The sequence below is a fragment of the Tribolium castaneum genome, chromosome 6 (genome assembly GCF_031307605.1).
Source record: "Tribolium castaneum strain GA2 chromosome 6, icTriCast1.1, whole genome shotgun sequence".
Taxonomy (NCBI): Eukaryota; Metazoa; Arthropoda; class Insecta; order Coleoptera; family Tenebrionidae; genus Tribolium; species Tribolium castaneum.
Genome location: NC_087399.1, coordinates 12121909 through 12142740, shown reverse-complemented (window position 1 = coordinate 12142740; position 20832 = coordinate 12121909). Strand labels below are relative to the sequence as shown.

General features: G+C 28.8%; 1 protein-coding gene and 1 long non-coding RNA gene across 2 annotated transcripts in view; both read right to left on the bottom strand.

The window, feature by feature from the left end:
- LOC100142507 (uncharacterized) overlaps positions 1-20832 on the bottom strand; it is a 155683-nt gene that overhangs the window by 34889 nt on the left and 99962 nt on the right. The window lies entirely within an intron of this gene.
- Positions 19540-20054, bottom strand: LOC135266562 (uncharacterized). The gene is made up of 2 exons (XR_010334675.1): positions 19810-20054; positions 19540-19762 (listed from the first exon to the last, which is right to left on the bottom strand). It is a non-coding gene; the product is annotated as an uncharacterized LOC135266562 (long non-coding RNA).

Sequence of the window (20832 nt, the reverse complement as noted above, 5' to 3'; positions counted from 1 at the left end):
TAGTAAACAGCATCTGTAGCGCAAATGCTAGACACTGAGACTTAGTTACATACTCGGATAAGTTATTTTATTTTATGGTTACAATTGTTACAACAATATATTTTTCAAAATTGATCCCCAGGATAAAGTTATCCGACGATTATAAAATCCACCCTTAGATAATGAAAACAAATCATATATATAAGTTAAAAACATAAATAATAAATTAAATTCGAATTAAATAATATTAATACTATTTATTATTCTTCAATAGTAAAAATTTTTTAAATAAGATAGGTCTTGTCTAGAAGAATTCATGGGGAAGACATTTAAAATCATTAGGGCGAACATCGACAATTTTTATTGAGTGGATAAATTTTGGGATTTATGTAGGTATTTTGGTGTCGGCTCGACTACAGTATAAAAATATTGAACCTGCAATCACTTAGGACCTTTTTTATTTTTGTTATTGGGTTCAATTTTGATAAGAAGTCCATATTCCAGGTGAAAATTAGGTTACAAAATAATTAGAATCCTAACTTTCTTCAAATTTTTAATGTTTCATTTCACTCGTTTGGCCTGTTACGGCATTATCCTTGATTTTTTTTGCTTTTTCCATAATATTTTGGCATAGTCTCAGTTTTAGGCTTATCACCAGTAGTAATTTAAAACTGTTGCAGAAAGCTAAGCTTTTCAAAAGATGTTTAACAGAGGAGTTAGACAGAATTTTTTGGAAAATTTTAAATTAGAGCAAGAATTTTCTGTAAAAGTTGTCGCAACAGTTAAGTAACTCATGCGAACATTTCCGCGGCATCAACAAATGTCAGCAAAATGTCTTAAATGGGTCACTTGACCAGCGACAACTAAACAATAACGATAATGTTTTTAAAATTTAAATAGGCAAATGATTATTGAAATTAACATTGTTTTAGAGTAACTGTTTTAGTTTCTAACTAAATTTTGTATATATTCAAATTATTTTTGTAATAAAGTCAGTACTGAACTTAACCCCCGAGATCCGAGCCAAAAGTGGTAAACCAACAGTCACTTAGGATTTTAATAAATTTTTTCGTTCTCTAATGATATTTCGGTATTGACTTATTTTAGTTTAGGAAAATTTATAAAAAATTTCTAATTTTTGCCGAAAACACGGCTTATCAAGAGAGCTTTCGATTGTAAAAACATTGAGAACCGAAAATCATTTTTTTAATGCATTTTTTCTCAAAATATATTACAGGATTAATAATATTTAAATAAATAATAAATAATAATAATTAATAATAATTTCATCAACACAATTATCAAGTTTTTTGCAGAATACAAAAGTTATCAAAAGACAAAGCTATCGACAAAAAAATTACGAATCGACTATCACTTTTTACCCCCGGTTTCTTGAACGAGTTATCTAAATATCGGTTCCATAATTTCTATAGAATCAGATTATCTCTACCTTAGCAACTTTCCAACCAACAAGTTCGGAGTTGGTATTTATCGAATTAAATGTAATATTTTGAAGAGGATGATTGTATAGTTGTATTTTAGTTATATTATTAAAATTTGTCAAAATGAACATACTGAAAGCTATTCTTTCAGTTACTTAAGTAAAAGCTAGAATAATATTTTAGCAATAATTATTTTAATTATCTCAGTTATCTCTTAGTAATGTAATTTCAGAAAAGGGCCTTGTTTAAAAATTGCCGGACGAACTCTCGAATAGTGATAAAAGACAACACAAAAAGTCAAATTTTTTCCAGGCAACTTAATTTCTAATACATATTTTTAAAATTTGTTTTCCTATCGATTGGTGATCTTTTGTTTCATGCAATGTTGTATTTAGTTCATTGTCAAAATTGCAAGGTTTTTTTAATGTTTTATACATCATATAATTATGCCTAAATTAAAAGAACCACCAAATGCAGTAATGTAGTATCTCAATACTGTATTCAGTAATGAATATGAGTTGTATAAAGTTGGTTTTTCACTTAAACGTCTTGTAGTTGTTTGCCTTGGTTCAGACGAAACTTAATTGCAAGCTTTTAGACATAGTTGTTTACTCGGTTTATTTATAACTAAATTAAAGCTAAGGTAAAGTTAGGGATTTAAGAAGAAAAGCATCGGAATTTTGTTCAGGCAGCAATTTTATTATATTCAGGGTGGAATTTGTCAGCGATCAATATGTCTTGTTCATCACTGAAATAATTTCCAAAATCCACGTCGTGCAACTTATTAGCAAGATTTATGCGATAAGTCAACGAAAGTTTGTTAGAGTGAAGCGTGCGCTTGTTTTGTCTTGTCACGTATATAAATTAAACGAGCTTTACACTGCTTCTTGCTTTATTTAGCAATTCGTAAACCAATTAAAATTAATTACTTCGTCAAATTAATTTCGATTGCCTGGTAATTGTTACAAATTTTACTTATATTACTGGATTTTTCTCTCGCTGGAGAAAATGCAATCACGGAATTCTATCCGCAAATGCTCCTTTCATCGTCCTTCGAGCTATTCTATTATTTACAGACCGTCAGATTAATTTTTAAGGGAAATGGTCACAACTTTGAGCTTATTCGTCGCTTTTCAGGGTTTGTCAATAGAAATCAACATTTTTCATCATCATAAAAATGTAATAAAACCATTTTTAGGCTCTTGTTGGACATCACGTCTTAACGTTTACCCGGACCTAAAAGTGTTTACTTTTGCCCACTTGGTTATAGATTATCTTTCGATCTTGGCGTGGCTGTTCCTGATTCGGCAAAATATTTGCTTTACGAATCCAATTCTCCTCCTTTTATTGGCAATTAGTGGCTGACTGCACAAAGAGTGTTTGAACAGACTGTCCTAACTAAGGTTTCTAGGCTAACACACTAATTTTACATAAACTCTGAAAAATGGTCGATTTTTCTTCAATTGTCAATACTTAACTAATAAAACGAGAAAAAAATATTCAAGAGGAACTGAGAATTGTATAAAAAATATACAGGGTGAATCTACTAAAAGTATGTTTTTACCATATTTCAAAAAGTACCTAATAATCAAACAGAATTTAGCGTTTGCTATTAAATACTTTGTAATTGTCTCCTGCGAGCCATCAAAATTTTTCAGATTTTATCTACAATTCCTTATTATTAAATTAAATTGATTCATTCATTTATTCCTTACTAAGTAACTGCAAAAAATTGTTATTTTTTATGCCATCCCAAAACAAGGGATGCTTAAGTGTTGTGTTGTGATAAAGATCCGAAAAAAATGTCACAATAACGTAGTTTAGTGCTAGCAAAAATTAATTTTTTGTTCGGAAACATCATTTAAGCCTCGTTGTTTTAAAGTAACACTAGAAATAATAAAATTTCGTTTAATTTTGATATTCTAATTTTATTGACATTAATTTCTAGTTTATTAATTTTTATTGTAAGGAAGAGTAGAAAAACTTTGAAAAAATTCACATACATAGAAAAAAACATCTAGAGCCGGTTTACAGAAAATTTTAATTGCAATTAAATTTTTATCGCGATTAACTTTACATTTGTCAATGCATTTTAAATGACAACTTAATTCGAAATAGTTTAATGTTGAATTAAATCTTATTTTCGCTTTCTGTAATCCGGTCCTAAGTATTTAATAAATAATAGCAAATGCTAAATTCGGTGCGACGATTAGTTTCTCAAATATATAAAAATTTGAGCACAAAAAATATACTCAAAACCTTAAAACATATTGATTTACAAGCTCTACCTTACTAGAATTTTAATTTGTGTTGAAGATTAGATTTTAAATTAGACAAATTGTCGCTCAAAAAAGAGGTTCTGGTATTCAAGTTTTTAAAGATTGTTCATTTTTTACAAATTTCTAATGAAAAAAAAATAAGAACTTGTAAAACCCAAACCAAAAAAATTGATAAAATTAAGTACAATTAAATTATAAACCTAACATTTTGGAAATTTTAGAAAACTAAAATAGATTCAACCAAAAATGCTTGAAAAATCGAAAAATCGAAATCAAAAGATATGAAGAAATGTCAGTTTAAAACCTGAAGCTTACTGAGAATAAATTATTGATTAAACAGGAAATCCGAAATCTTGAAAATACAGAAATAAAAAAGCTATTTAATTTTTTTCCAATGGTCAAATGTTCTTCACAAAATTTATTTATTTGTTTCTGTGTTGGCTAAAGGAAAATATCATTTTTAACAAAATTTTACAAAATAAGTGATTTTCAAAAATAAGATAGCAAGTCAACGAAAAAGGTAAAAATAATGTGATTTACAATCTTCCTTTATATTTTCTTGGTTTTTTCTTACAAAATAGGTTAAACAAATAAGTTTTTGGGATAAAGCATACTAAATGCTAGAAAATCGCAAAAGTAAATAGATTTTCGATCTTCAGTGACTAATTTTTGAGTGCATTTGTAACAAACAATTAATTTTCCGCCACATCAGTGGAAAATTTCGAAAATTAAGTTAGTTTTTAGCAAATACATCAATGTTAGACGTAATTGGGATGAGCAGATCAAAAGGATCTAATTTAATAATTTTTTGACAGAGTTGTGCAAAATCTATCGCTGATAAATAAAAACAGTAATAACGAAAACTGCCAAAATAATGTGATTTGTTGGCTTGTTATAACAAAGTTAGGCGAAATAAGTGAGTTTTTGAAGAAAAGAGGTATCGAAATACGTAAAAAAGTAAAAGAATGTTTGATATGAGAAGGTTAAAAAAAATTATTTGAGTGTTTTTTTAGAGAAACTTCGCAAAAATTGTACTACGGTGATTTTCCAAACGGTTTTAACAAAATTTGTTTCTGTCTTCATGCTCGTTTTTGTTCCAATAGTTCAATATTATCCAACATCCAAAATTTTACTATCGCCGAAATTAATTAATTAATTAATTTACTAATAACTTGAAAAACAAAAATTCTGAAAACCAAATTTCAAAAGCAAGGAAATTGATAAAATAAAACTTAATTAAATTGAAAACCCAATAGACTCGAATTAGAAACTTGAAAAAAGTACTAGAACCAAAAAATAAATCTGAACAAAGTAAATTGAAAAACCGAACTCAAAAATTAAATAAAAGTAGCAAACCCTCATTGCTAGAAACTAAAAATTCTTAGGTAAATAGAATTTAAAATGAAGTTTCATGAGAAATTATTAACTAATTACACAATGAAACCCTAAAATAATAAAAAAACTCAAAATCTTAAAAAACACAGCTCTCACGAAGATATTTTTATATTCTTTAAAAATTATAATTTATGAATAAAGTAAGACTTTTTGGTTTTGGTTCGAAATAGTGTCATTAGCATTACAGTTACGAGTTTCTGATATTTTGTGACTGTAAAGGTTTTTTCAGTTTGTAGCGCTTTGTGTATCTTTTCTATTTTACAAATTTTTTAATTTCAAATATGTATTATCATAATTTTTTTTAACATTTTAGTGAATCACTTTATTTTTGAAGAATGAAATGTAAAATTCAATAAAACAACATTTGTTATTTGAGTGCAAACGTTTAGTTAATCTCCAAATAGTACAAAACTTGAAATAGTTATTTAAAATTCTGAGAAATTGATCCAAAAACCTGGATAAGCTGGCTCTAAAATCCATAAAATTGTAGAAGCAAAACTACAATAATTTCTATTTGGCAAATAAATCAGATGTCGTAAGTTGAGATAAATTAATATTAGATAATTTATCACAGATCACAGATCACTTACAAATAATGACCAACTCTTTTTACTTGTATAATAAACTACTACACCTATATTAATTCGGATTTTTTCCTTGCTATAATTAAATAGTTTCTGTTCTCCCGTTGCAAAGACAAAACACAAAAAATACTTTTATTAATACAACAGTTTAAACACAGTTGTAATTTTTATATTTGAATGTAAAGTAATCTATAAAAAATAATATTTGAATGGAAACCATAATTGTTACAACCTAGAAATTCATAACGGACAGCTACATAATATATCATTTTGCAGTAATAATATAGGTATGTGATGTCTGAAACAACCATAAATAAAATATTGACAGTAATAAGAGTGAAAAAGGAAAACGAAGGTAGTGGTTTACTGGCCTACAAATTGGCGTTGTTAATAAAATATGATTTCCAATATTATATTTAATATCATTAAATACATTATTTGACCAAATAAATAGTTTACATAATTATTAATAAGTTAAATCCGAACTCCAGAATATTTACCAAAAACAATCATTATTTGTGGGCAAATAGTAATATTTTGTGTCCACTGACCGTCAATAATTATTGTAATGTTGAATTTTGCTTTATCCTATTATGAGGTTACGTAGCTGTTAATACAACATAATGTTTGTGCTGCACTGTGGTCAAATAAATACGAAAAAGCAAATATGACCAAATATAATAACAACGTTGCAATCCAACACAAGGTGTGTTTAATTCAATTCAAATTTAGGAATAATTTATTTCCTGTAAAACCTTATTGACATTTTTGTTTGCAAAGTAAAGCAAAAGCAGTTTTATAAAGTATGTATGTAATACTATACCGCTACGTTCCATTTTTGCGTAAAAGTGTTTCAAGTGCTGTCAGAGGTGGGACTTAGACTTAAAAATAAAAAAAAATCGTTAAAACTGTCTTTCAGTTTCAAAATAGAATAGATATTGGCAAAAGGGGTGGTAGTAACATTTTGCATATTTTCAGTGGGTGCGTTCGAATTAGATCACGCAACGTTATCGCAGTTTAAAGTGTTCATTTGAGTGCGGTTGACGCAAATAGTTCTAAATGAGAACAAACACGAACAAATCAAAGTGTATTTGTTTATTTGAAAGCTTGTACAAATACCCTACGAAAAGTTTCGTGGAAACGTAACAAAAGCTTGCAGCCTTGCATGCTCAAACTTACCAGAGGAATGGATGCACATTTACAAAGCTGAATTATTCCACAATATGTTTTCGATAAACTTTGTTTTAAACTTTGCTTCCAAGTTTAAAACAGGACGTTTAATTATTCCTTATCCTTTAATTGTGGTATGTTGGTTTTAAAAATACGAATAATTAAAAAGTTTTCAGTAATTTTTTTAGTTATTACTAATATTGCGATTACTTTATTTAAATATTTGCGTATCATAATACAGAACTTTCCACCAGTTATTGCCTAAAACCGAATAATTTCGTAAAGGCGTAAAAGCAAAAGGCGATAAAAACTATAAAACTGGGTAAAAGCTTTTGATAAAGGATCATATAAAGTTTAATCAAAGGAAAAAGGACTAAGGAAAAATAAATAGAAATATTTACTATAACACATTTGCATATATACAGGACGAAAAAAAAAGTGGTAAACCAAGGGTTTTTTGTTGGAGCTATTTCTTGACCCAACAAAAAAATTTTTGCACAAAAGATGGAGTTGGTATTTTTTTCAAAAATAAAATAAATAATAAAAAATACAAATTATTTAAAAAAAAGAAAAATATAAATTTATATTCAATTATATTTATTTTTTATTTTATAGTTTTATTTTTTTGTTTTCGTCTTGCGAACGTTGGTGTAAATAAAAATGATCTGTTTTGTCATGTCAGTGTACAAGTTGCGTCTGCTAAAATTATACAATGGGTTCAAAAATAGTTGTTCATCAAGTGGTCTATGGAATTTAAATTCAATGTGCCTCTTAGGTCAAATGACTATTGTAGTCTGAGTATTGTCATCTCTGTCAATTCTTTGAAATAGCCTTTTACTCACTTTTTGCATTTTTCGGCAAAGTGTATGGTTTGTCTTCATTTGTGTCTTATATTTCCGTGAATTTTGTTGTTGTGTACTCTTTCGTTTGTTTTTATTTCAAGTCTTTATGCATTACTTTGACGGAGCTGTCAATCACGATTTAAATTGAGCGGCACATTACGTTCAAATTTCGTAGGTGACTTGATGATCAACCATTTTTGAACACATTGTATTTTTACTGCATAGAGAAAAAAATAATGTGTCTAACAGCTAACGCTGATTTCTCTATGATTATAAGTTTTTGAGATATGCCTTTAAAAGGCCCACCTTGTATATTTTCAGTAAAATAATATGTAATCATTTTGTTGAATTACTGAACTCCAAAATGGAACAAAAGTTTCACTTTTAAATACATTTTCACATTTTCTGTTGTACTACTTACCTTTTGCCAATTAATTTTTTTCTCAAAGCAAATACTCGTAGTATAAACAAAAGACCTTTTGTTTCATATTCTACATTTTTTTGTTCTGTGGAATATATTAATTAATCGATGAAAACTCTTCATAACTAGTTACTTAAGGTATGTATAGAGAAAAAAAAAGGTATAACTTTTACAATACTTGTATAAGAAATACATATACGAGTATATGGTTACTATTAGTTGTTTCAAAACTTTAAAAACGCCAACGTCGCATTTTACCGAATTATTATTTTTTTAATAAGATTGATAAAATTGTAAAATAATTATTAAGGATTAGATCTCTCATTAAAAGTATAAATTACATTAGCTATTATGTTTTGGAAATACATGAAAAAATGCGACGTTGGCGTTTTTATAGATTTGAATCAGCTAATATATTTCAAAAACTAATAATTGCAGACTTCAGCGGTTGCTATACAGTACTAGTTTGTATTTTTTTATATGTCCGTAAATTCTTTCAGATTATTTCTGCAAATCCTTATAATTAAAATTAATTATTTAATGAATTATTTAATTACTACTAAGTAGCTGCAAAAAATTGTTATTTCTTGTATGATAAAGATATACTTTTCTAATGACCCTGTATGAAATATTGATTTAGATGAAAAATTTGTAATACATTTCACTAAACATAAATGTGTCAAACTCATGTAAATTTCGCCTCGATTCAGCTTAATTAGTACACGCTTGCACTAAATATTAAACAGTGATTTCATTACCTTGTGAGTCGTCAACGTCGAGCTTTTCAGACTATTAAAAGGAAAATTCTCCAACATAAAATGCGGTTTTATTAGAAAACACCTCATTCCATCGGACGTGTTTCTCATTCATTAAAATGCAAGTGAAGTCACTCAGAAAAATGTACAAAGCACTTGTAATTGCCGTGAGTGTCTTGTTTACGCTACGTTGTATTTATGTAAGTAAAAGTTATGAAATATCGATTGGACACACGAAATATCAAACTTCCAATTTCCGATTTTCTTTAATGTTGAGAAATGAGCTTTTCGGGATGTATTTCAGGGCGGTTTAATTGAATTTTTAGAGATGTCTTGAGTAGGATTCTGCTTGCCATATAACGAAAGAGGATGGGACGGTGGGATGTATTAATTTAAAATCCTCTCTCTCTTTTATTCGCATTTCATTTTGTAATTTGAAAACGACGGTTATATCCCACCAAATAAAAATAGTATGTAAGATTTTTTATCGTGAAATATTTAAAATGTCACATTTATCATGTTTAAGGAGGTTTTTACGCCTTGTCAGTTCGCAACAGAGTAACATTAGAAAAAATTCACAAACCAGAATAAGACAGTTTAGTGACAGTTTAGTCTCTAAACTGAATTTATTTTAAGGAAACGTTATGACATAGCTGGTAAAGTTAATACCGAAAACTAATGCGTCTTAAAGTTTCTTGATTAAAATAGATCAGATCTTGATAGCATAAAAGATTAATAACTTTGGCCATTATTGAAGCTTTAATTATCACACATTTTAATACAGATTCGGAGATTGTTTTGTGTTTTAAAATTCAGCCGCATCAGAAAATCGTATTTTGTTTAATTAAATAAAGCGCTAAAAACGATATAGTATTTAAAAAAGTATTTACGACCCTTAAGCCTTTGCCAGTAGCCATATAAGCCAGAGTATTATTACAAGGAGTAAAGTCGTCTAATTAGGGTAATGCGAGTAGCAGAATAATTTAGAGCCTCGTGAGTTTTGTGAAAATAAATTGTACGAAAAAGAGGTCACCATTTCCATATTTCTCACCGTGAAAAAGGTGTAGGTGGTGGAATTTGATACTAAAATTCGGTGAATTTAATACTGAAACTTATTTAATAATATGTCAAGGAAGACACACTTCAATATTGGTCATTAAAAAAAATACGAGCTAAAATTTAAGTTACATTACTTTTTTGGTAAACAAGGTAAGTAACACTAATATGTTTTTCTAAACGATTAAATTTTTTTTTTTCAAAGACAGCTTTAATTGCTTCTTTGTACGTCGAGCTAAATAAAAGGTTATATGCTTCAAAATAACTCTTCTAAGAGTGATTTCAGATTTGTCAAAAGGTTTTGTTGTTCAGATGTCATAAGCAAATTAGGAAGAAATCTTCATTCGGAGAATTCTTGTTATTTTTTCTGCACCTACAATCTCTTGACAAAAAAGTCAATGATTTTCCAAATTTGGCAAAAATTGTGTTGTTTTTGCCTTTTTAAGTGTTGAAACACAAGGTAAAAATGGATAAAAAATTCCCTACAACTGGCTGAAAAATCACCAATTTACTTTAAATTAAAATTGATGTTAGTTCGGTTTGTTTATATAATCTTGCCAAAACATTAAACATCACAAAAATAAATCGAAATTGATGGTATTTTGCGTGTTTCGTTTAATTTAACATATTTTCGTGTGAATTTTCATTAGGGTAAAGTGCACACTTATTGAATAGTAGTAGTTATTAGAACGGGAGCATTAAACAGGGATTAATAATGTCTCTTGAACTCATGTTGGTAGGTATGATATAAAGCATAAACTATTTTTTCTGGTGTATTTCCTTGGAATGACGTAGTTTGGTCTACATGTCATATAAACTGTAGTAACACCAACAGATATAAAATGTTTATTAAAAATATAGTTTACATCTAAATGCAAGTGATAATCTCAGCTATTATGTCAAAGGATCCTTATTGTGTGAAGTTTTATTTTTTTTTCGCAGTCTTCAAGAATTTTAAGGCCGAAGGTAAATTTGTATCTTCAGGGTGTCCGTTTTTCGAGCTCCACTATGGGGATTTCAGTTATTATAAGAAATACGAGGTCGGTTAAATTCGGGCAAAGTTGGACATTTTTACAATGAACAATTATCTGAAAGAAAATTTGATGTGTCCCTTTTATAACTTTTGAATTATTGAGAAAATAAAAAATGTAACATTTGTTTTTATATTTTTTTAGCGAAAACCAAAAGAACTAGATATTTTTAAGTTGAACATTCTTCAAGCACTTTTTTACAAGATATCTAAATGTGTCATCGCCTTTTCTAAGGCGTTCTTAATGTCAGAATTACACACTAAATTTTCATTTTATTTGTGAACGCCATAATGGAAATTTAAATTTTTGAAAAGACTTTTTGTTCCTGGTTGCAATGATGTATCACATGATATGATCGAATCTTACATGTTGATTAAAATTAAGAAATAAGCATTTTTGCAAAAAAAGAAAAAAAGTATAAAATCATTTTTGTCTGACCTATTTTAATGATAACATTTACCGTTTACGAGAAAAATTGCAATAACCGATACATTTGACCTTTAACCTTAAATATTTTTATTGCATACATGGGATCGATTGGGATTTTATTTGTAATCGTGTCCTAAATATCTGTAGTAATTTTCAGCTCTATGCGAATTTTTGTAAATTGAAATGTCTATTTTGACTGGACAATTTAGATTTCTTCTAAAAAAGTGCCTGACGAACACTTAGCTGAAAACGTCTAATTTGTAACTGAAATTGGGAATTCATTTTTTCATAAAATCAACCGTCAGTGTTAAAATTCTGATAAAGACCAGACTATATCTCCCTAAAAGTTCATGTCCAACTACTTTTGAAACTGGCTGTTTTCTGCATTTGACATTTGGAATACCAGATTTGACATTTTTGAAAATTGGACGATAGTGGTAATCATTAATTCGTTAGTCTAAAGGTGGTCTCAAATAATTAAATGCGTTGTTGTACGTGTTTTAAATTGGAGACAACTTGAAAAATTTGGAAATCAAATTCGCCAAGTAAAAAATTACACCAACCATAATTCAAAAAAAATACTATTTATGATATTGCCAACCTGACGACTCTTAGACAGCTAATTATAAAAAAAATCGACTGTACCTAATTTTCATTCGACGGCGATGTCTGAAAAAACGTTCGTCATTCAATTTGTCGCTGCATTTTAATAGTTTCGTAATAAAAAATTGCAAAATCAGCTTCCATCATTACTTTTACCGACAAAATATTACTCTAGTTTGGTGGTTAAAACTTTCCAGACTTGGAAGTCGTAAAAAGGCGCCGCTTTTAAAATAAATGTTGCATTTTTGATCCTTACAACGTTTTTTATTCACCGAATTACCAATAAATTTTCACTGACTCTTTCACGTCCCAAACAGAAAGCACTCATCATGCAAAGGGTGACCCCACCACCCGCACACGGATTTACTTTTTATAACCCATTGCCCGTCCTTCAAAGTAAAGGTGATTTAAAATCGCCTTTGGGTCTGATATTTTATCCAGCCGACAGCTCTCCCTAAGAAATATTAGTTATACGGGAGGGAAATATGAATATTTAGGCGAGGAACTGCAGCGTACATTCAGAATTTAATATGTACATGGTGGAACTGCCTTTGATCAAGCCATAACACAGCGTACGATCTGCGATAAATTACACGAAGCTGTGGAATAATAGAATAAACCTACACACTGTATTACAAGCCGAAGAAATTTCTTTCATCCTACTTTCCGCGTCTGCGAATGACGTCGAGTAACGCTAAAATAAGCTCTCTCGAATAATAAGCTCAAGCAAAATGTAAATTCCGTTAATTTTATGCACATCCTTAAATGTTGTGGCGTGTGGTTTGTTTTACATAGTTATTTTTGGTGGTGGACAAACAGAAATTAAAAACAGTGAAAGAAAAAATCTTTTAAATAATTACCCATCAAAATTTGCAAACTATAATTTATTTATAGTTATATAACTATATTTCTATATAGCTATATAGCTATATTTCTTTCCTGATGATTTTAAAATCTCTTAAAATAATCCAAAGTTACAAAATAACTGTTTTTATACATGTTTTCTTATAAGACCTGTATGCAATACAACTTTTTACCCACAGTCAGACTATAAAGACTAAATCAATATTTTGGAAAATTTTTATTTGATGGTTGGAAGTGACATTTGTCGAATTAATTTTTATATGGCCAATCACAAGACTAAGACCCGTGTGTTTTATGGATATCATAAGACGTCTTCTAGTAGTGGTATTATGGTCTAATAAGTAATAAAACACTGCGAATAAAATAATTTGTCTTATAGGATTACTAATGTTGTTGCTTATTTCATAGATACGAGTAGAGGTAGTACAACTTTTTTCTACAAGTGACTACTATGGCACATGATTTGATTTAGTAATTTTTTTATTATCTTACTGATAGAATAAAGTGGCCGTTTGGTGATTTTTTTATTCTATTTGGTGATTTTTTTGTATTCGATTAGTATTTTTATTATTCGATCGGTGAAAAAAATTAACAAAAGTTTCTTAATGTACTTAATTAGAGAAAACGTTATATTATACACGTAAAGAAAAGTTGGCACTATCTGCTCGTGATTGTTTTCTGAAAACCCGCATTCGTTTTAGAAACACATTACTTTCAGATAATGAACGAATTTTCTTTACTTGTATAATAAACTACTATTTAAAATGTTAGATTGAAGGAAACAAGCAAAAACAACTCATTTTAAAGCTTATTTTTACATCAATTCTACAGTTTTTTAAGGGCAGCACCACTCATGAAAAAATGAAGTAGTAATAAAGTGAGTTTTTGCGTCAACAAAAATCTCTAAAATAATGTGTTTTTTTTTCTAATAAGTCGTTCTAAATTAAAACGGACAGAAATTATCCGGTACTTTTAAATCATCCTGTATTTTTGCAAAAATGCAACTACTTTTTTCTTAACTGGAAAATACAAACTTAGAACTCTATCAAGAAAAAGTAGACATGAATTCAGCTAACCTGACCATACCTGAGAAGTCTATTTGCGGACGCTTATAGAGTTGATAATTTTCTTTTTAAAATTCTGTTTAAATTGAGATTTAATAACATTTACTAACATTTTTTTGTGTGATTTAAAAAAAATCTATTAAAATGATTTATCAATTTGTTAATTTTGCAATTTGACATTTCAACATTTCAATAAAATAAAAAAATAACTATCTAAAAAACAAATTGAACAAAATAAGCCATAACAACTCATTTTTAAGCTTATTTTTACAAAAATTGGGGAAATGTTTATTAACTGCAGCATTCCTCGTTAAAAAATAAATAGAGAAATGATTTTATGTGTCAAAAAAATTTTTTGAAATAAGAAGATAACAAATCGACCTAAGTAAAATGCGACAATGAACTGAAAATATTTAAAAGAGGGTTTCTTTAAATCCTTTAAAAAAGGTATTTTAAGCATTTTTTCGATAAAAAATAAGTTAACTTAAACGAAACATGGCAATTATATAAACTTAGACTGTTTCGAGGGCAGAATAGAAATCTTCGTAAATAAAGCACGTTTTTATTTAACAAATCGGCCGATATTTGGAATTAATTCAGCAGAAAGGTCGTTTATTAAAAAACTGCTAGTGAAAACTTCTTTGGAAGATCAAATTTTAATCATATTCAAAATTAAGACCATGACAGGTCGCCCCAAATAGATATTTTTATGACCAATTCTGAACTAAAGATGAGCCAAAGAAGGGAGGAAAACGGCAATATTCCGTCATTAACTTTTTAATAAATATTAAAGTGTGAGGGTGATTTTATCGTTTGTGTCGTAAAATGTTCGTTTTTTGCGCACGTTAAATTTGATATTAGTTTTGAATAAGTAATGTTGAGGGGCTGTAATTATTACTATATGGCAACATCAATAAATTTACACAATTGTTTTGACATTTACAACTTGATGATGGGTTTTTAATAGTGTTGAGGGATTACTTACTTTCCACTGAATGTTGTTTTGACATTTATTTAAGTGGAAAAAATTGGCATCATCTAATGAAACAACCAGTTTGTGATTATGATGCACCGAGAGAAATTTCAAATTTTACTTTACTATTTTATGACAAGTTCAGTTGCTGTGTTGCGGATTGTTGGACGTTTTCAGTAAATAGTACATCACTGAGATTAATTACGAGTTTGTGCTTTTTAGTTGCAATAAAGTTTACAAAACAAATTTTCCAACAGAACTAATTATTAACAAAACTTCACACTTAATTGCTTGATAAACAAAAAATACTATTTTAGTCTGTTTTTTAATTTCTATTATGTTATGCTATTTCTAAATTAGGCGCATTCGAGCTTTTCAATAATTTATATTAAATCAACAATTACTCCAATTTAAGCAATCAGTTGATACAAAACCACAATACCGCAACTCTTTAATTAAAACATGTTCAAATAATTAATTTGCATGAAATTTAGATATGGGTTCCAACTCATGATTTTGTAATAAATGCAAGCATGATTGGCCAAAAATTGAAAATTGTATTACAGTTAAATATTTTATCCAACTCTAAATGTAATCCAGAAACCAAAGAGGAATTTAAATAATTACAACATATGGACTTTATATCAAAAAAGAAAAATGCACGTGTGTAGTTGTATTTTTACGAGGGATGTGCTCGTAAAATCGTCAGGTACAAGCAGAAATTTAAGATTGAAAAATTTATAACTAATCGCTTTTATACGGGACATCAGAGAAATGTATGACAAAATCTTGGTAAGATTTACGTTTTAACACAACAAAATCGACAATATGATTATTTGTGGGACTAACCTTTTTTAAATTTTAAAGTTGCATTTTTACGAATTACGATCGAATAGTAATTTGATGATAGTTACTGAGAAATATATAATAAATTTTGATTTTAATTTGGAAATGTATTGTCCCTGAAATAATTTAGGGCAGAAATAAATTGTATCGAATTTATTGCCACTTTTGTATATAGAGCAAAATGAAATGTTGTGAAAGTTATTTATTTGACACAAGGCAACACAAAATGAAATACAGGTTGGTCGCAAGCCTTGATTTCCATTTAACATTTGTTTGTACGTTCAGATAATGTTATTTCTTATTGTAAACAAATAAGACAGCTTGATACATGTGTGGTCTGCCGTATGTAGTAATTGTGTTTCTATCAAATTATGATTAACAGGGTTCATTTAGCTGCCGCAATAACTATTACCGTTATTGTGTGCTTGTGTTATACTATAGTTACGGTCTGAGCGTCATTTATTGAATTGTGTAATAACCGCAGTGAGGCATTTAGCTAAAGCTCTAGAATTTCACCAGTGATCAAGGCACAACACAACCGATGCGTAGAATTAACATTGGGGGTAATCACAGGTTTAAATTACACCGAAGTTTTAGCAAATATGAAGGGAACTTAATTTATTAATAAGTTTAAGGTCGGATTTGGGCATTTCAAAGAGAAAGGTTAGACCTGTTCTTTCCCAGCTTTCAGAAAAATGTCAACAAACACCAAAACTCATGTGAGAAGAAGAATTTAATTTTTTACATTAGGGACGATTTTTTTGCTTTGTTGAATCAATCGATTTTTTTTATTTCGAAATTATAAGTTACAAGCAATGCCTTTATAATAGTTGATATGTAATTTTAAAACTTTGTTAAGAAAACGGTTTATAAAAGACAAAAGAAGTGAAAGCCAAAAATAAAAAAATGTAGTTTGAAAAATTAAAAGATTTTAGGAGTGGTGTTTTGGCACAGTATGATACAAAAGTTTCCACTATTTCATAAAACTTTATTATAAAATTTACTATCCCAAAAATTTTAAAGCACTCATTTTTAGTGGCGATATTTTGGTATGAATTTTTGCATGCATGTAGAATTGTTACAAATGTGTAGACCTTCAAATTTTTAAATAATCTAAACAATTTGTAAAAAATGATATTTGTTATGAGCAAACGAAATTTTCTTGCATCACTTTTGACATTAAAACTATAAGGTACGCAATTTTTGGCACACTATTAGCCTTACAATTTACAATAGTCTACGATTTAAATTTTTTTTATTCCAAACGGTGGTTAAAAAGCGCTTATAATAGTTATAAGTGTTATAACTCTCGTAAAGTAAGTTTGGTAAAAGTAAAAAAAAACACAATTATTTGGAAAATTTACAGATTTTGAAAATGGCGTTTTTGTTATTTTGTTTTTTTTTGAGTTTGCCAGTAATTCATTTCTAACCTTTTTGTTACCTTTTTCTCACTGAAAGAATTTGTCAAAAATAATGATACAAAGATTTTTTTGAGTAAAGCGTTTTTCTTCAATTTTAATTTTACTGATTCCCAATGTTGTTCAAATAATTCATTACCACCGATTCCTAGCCCCAATCAAAGTTGATGCTTTAGATAAAATTTAATAAATTGTTATACCTATAATCCAATACTAAAAAAATTACCATTACCCAGAAATCCTGAATTTTTAATAAAAGCAGGAAATTTTGACTTCAAACAATTATGTTTTACTGGTATTTCGGTACAATAATCACAATAATAATAATAATAATATTTATTCTCGTTAACAACCATATAGGTCTTACAAACGTCAATATAAAGCAAGACAGTTAAAACAATAGCAGCATTTTCAAATAAGTAAAAACAAATTTTGCAACAAAGCAGTACACTAGGAGAGGTATAACAAAGAATATATAGAATATTTATGACTAAGTTCTTGTCTTTTCACAACGAAAATATCTCATTATTAAAATGTAAGCACTTTTTATTTTTTACCTAACCATAACTTTTTTTAAATTATTACCATTTTTGAATTACACGGAAACTTTTAAAAATTATGTATATAACTTAATAGCTGCCGAGTTTTGAAAACTGTCACATACGTCATTCTATGCAGTGAGTTCTCGAATCAGTTTAAATTTTAGGATTTTTTATTGTCACATCTTGTACACTTGTGAAAAAACTACAAAGCTTGGCGTACAATCGCCATTGGAAAAAATAACATTTTCTAGCCTTCTAAATTAATTCAACTAAACCATTAATTGATAAATCACAACATTCAATTATTAAAAATGAAATGCTTAATTGTTACTTGAAGCATTGTTATTAATAAATAAATAAAATAAAATAGAAATAAATTTAATCTATTTTTTGCATCGAAATTAAAAATTATAAAACATATTATGCATTATAATTCCACAACCCCTAGACAGTATTAAAGCATAAACACTAATTTCCGTAATTGTATACGTTGGATCAATAAAAGTACAAATTTTGCAGCGTAAACATGTTTTTTGTTTACCATTTTATTTGATAACTCTAATCAAGTTATTGAGAAAGATAATCACGAAAACGCGCCCAATTACGTCTTGTCTGTAACAAAGACTTCAGTCTAGATTCATTAGACATTAGTCGCTTGATTTATCCGCGACGCAATTTATTTAATCAATTCAATACAAGTTTACTCGTTAGTGATGTGAACAGAAACGAGCTGAATTCATGTCATAATCTTAATGATAAAATTTATTCGCTATTTCCAATTTCAGTGGCCTTAATCGGATTCAGTTTAGATAAAATAATATTTTAAAGCTTTACGTTGCGATTTAGTGAATGTAACTTTAACGGTTTTAATATAATAAGTGAAGTTTAATTACCGATTTTAATTCAAATTTGACAATGAATAAATTGCACTAATGGCCCAAGTGTTAAACCCTCAATTATTTTAGACAATTTAGCCGATCATATTTTAAGTGAAAACTGTATTGATCTAGTATCGTGCTATTATTATTTTAACGGGATCAAAGTCAAACATCCGTTTGAAGAGGAAATTAAATTTCTTTCCTCCTTGGAGAAAAAGTAGATTAATTTAGATACGAAATAACCCGGCGCCTCCACCAATTTTGCCGAAGAAAATTTCTTAAATTTGTTGTTTTTTCAAATGATAGGTTGTGAAAAAATTAATACTTTAGCAACTTATCCTGCGTTGGAACGCAACGAAAATATTAAACAAAAACTCTCCACAAGTTTAAGCCAAGTTGTTTCAAACTCCTCCGTTCCTTGTTCTACCCCATTTATTATTATTGTCCAATTTGCTTGTTGCCCTTAAACTCAACAGGAGATATTTCTCGTTTAATCGGTTCGTCTAACGACAGTCCTTGCTGCTATCACGATAGGTTATTTTACAAGAGGATTCGACAAACACAAGCTATAATAGCACGATCGTATACGTTGATAATCGCTTTTGCAATTTTTCGAAGCTCTGGCACGATCGAAAACGCGTGTCATCGACATTAAATGGGCTTGCCAAAAGATTGTTTCGGATCTCTCATTAGTAGTGAAGCCTCCTTTTACGAAATCGTCTCAAGCCAATCGAATAAATTTAGACGCATTCAGCGTAAGAGGTTTCTTCAAGAGTTTAATCGAAAACGCGGCTATTTTTTCAGCTACAAAGAAAATCTAAATACAAGTAGCAGCTTCAGGGTTGTTGAAGAACAGCTTCCAAACAATATACGCGAAGTTAATTTATGCAAGAATTTATTACATTCCTTATCGCACTGGTGGAATACATATTTATGAATTTAATTTCGTAAATAACTGAGTCATTGGATGCTTGTCAGCTGTGTTTATTGCATATTATTGCGTGTTCAATTTACAAAATTTAATTAAGAAGTACTTATATCTAAGAATTGTTAAATCAGACATAAACTAACATAAAAAACATGAACCTGTGTTTAAAAATGATTGAGAAAAGAATAATTTTTATCCTTTTTAGAACACTCCTTAAACGAAGTGACAATGTTTTCATTTTTCGTCCCGTTTGCCAATTTCTGCTAAAATGTACGGAAAAGTGATTACTCTAAACTGTTTGACAACTTACCTTCGTTGCGGTTAAAACACGAATAAAAATACAATAAAACAAAATAATTTGCAGGCTAGTGAATTTAGTTAATGTTAGTTGTTTGTTACCATGCAGAAAACGCTAGACGTTACCTAATTATAAAGCAATAAACTGTCAGTTGGTATGAAGTTGCTTTGTTCTTGCTTAGTTATGCCTTGAAAGGCTTCAATTTTCCACTAAATAATTGATTTGAAATTAACTAATTAGCAAATTTTGTGCTGAAGGTTCAAAGGAAGGTAAAAATAATTCCGTTCCCTGCCGTTCATCAACATTATTAAATAATTAAATATATTTTTGGAAATCCGTCCGTAAAATATGGATCGGAGCTTGTGTCTAATGAAAAGATACATAATTTATTTCACTTTAATTACTTTTTGGTAGATTGTTTCAAGTGACATGTGTCGGCTGAAACGATATTTTAATTGCTTTTAATGCACCTGCTTAATTTTTCGGAGTGCTTGTTTCTACAAAAATTTACGTGTTTTGTGTCTGCATATTTCACTACTTCGGACGATATTAAAAGTGTGACCTAAATTTCTAATGAGGATTAGTTTTTGCTGTTAAATGGAAAGCAACACGCACTTGCTGATAAGAAAAGTCAGTCGTTTTTATTAGTAGAAAAATTAGTATGACATAAAATTAAAATTAAATTATGGGAGCAGGTCCTAGCGACTATTTTCATCACAAACAGGCTAAACAAAAGTCTCAATTTTTACACAATCAGTGCAAAATAAAGTGGAGTTAGCTAGCAGTCGTAATTGACCCTCGAGTTAATGACAGAAACGAGCACTATATTGATTAAATTTTATTTTGAATTGGCTCTCTCGTTTTAACTAGTAGTATAATTTGTGACTGTCTCCACATTTATAAAATTAATAACTAAAATAACAAACAATATCAATTATTTTCATTTAACTAAAATTTGTACTGAAACAGCAAAAAAACAGATATTTCCATGATATAGTGTTATCAAACAAAGATGGTGAGTGTTACACAGTTATA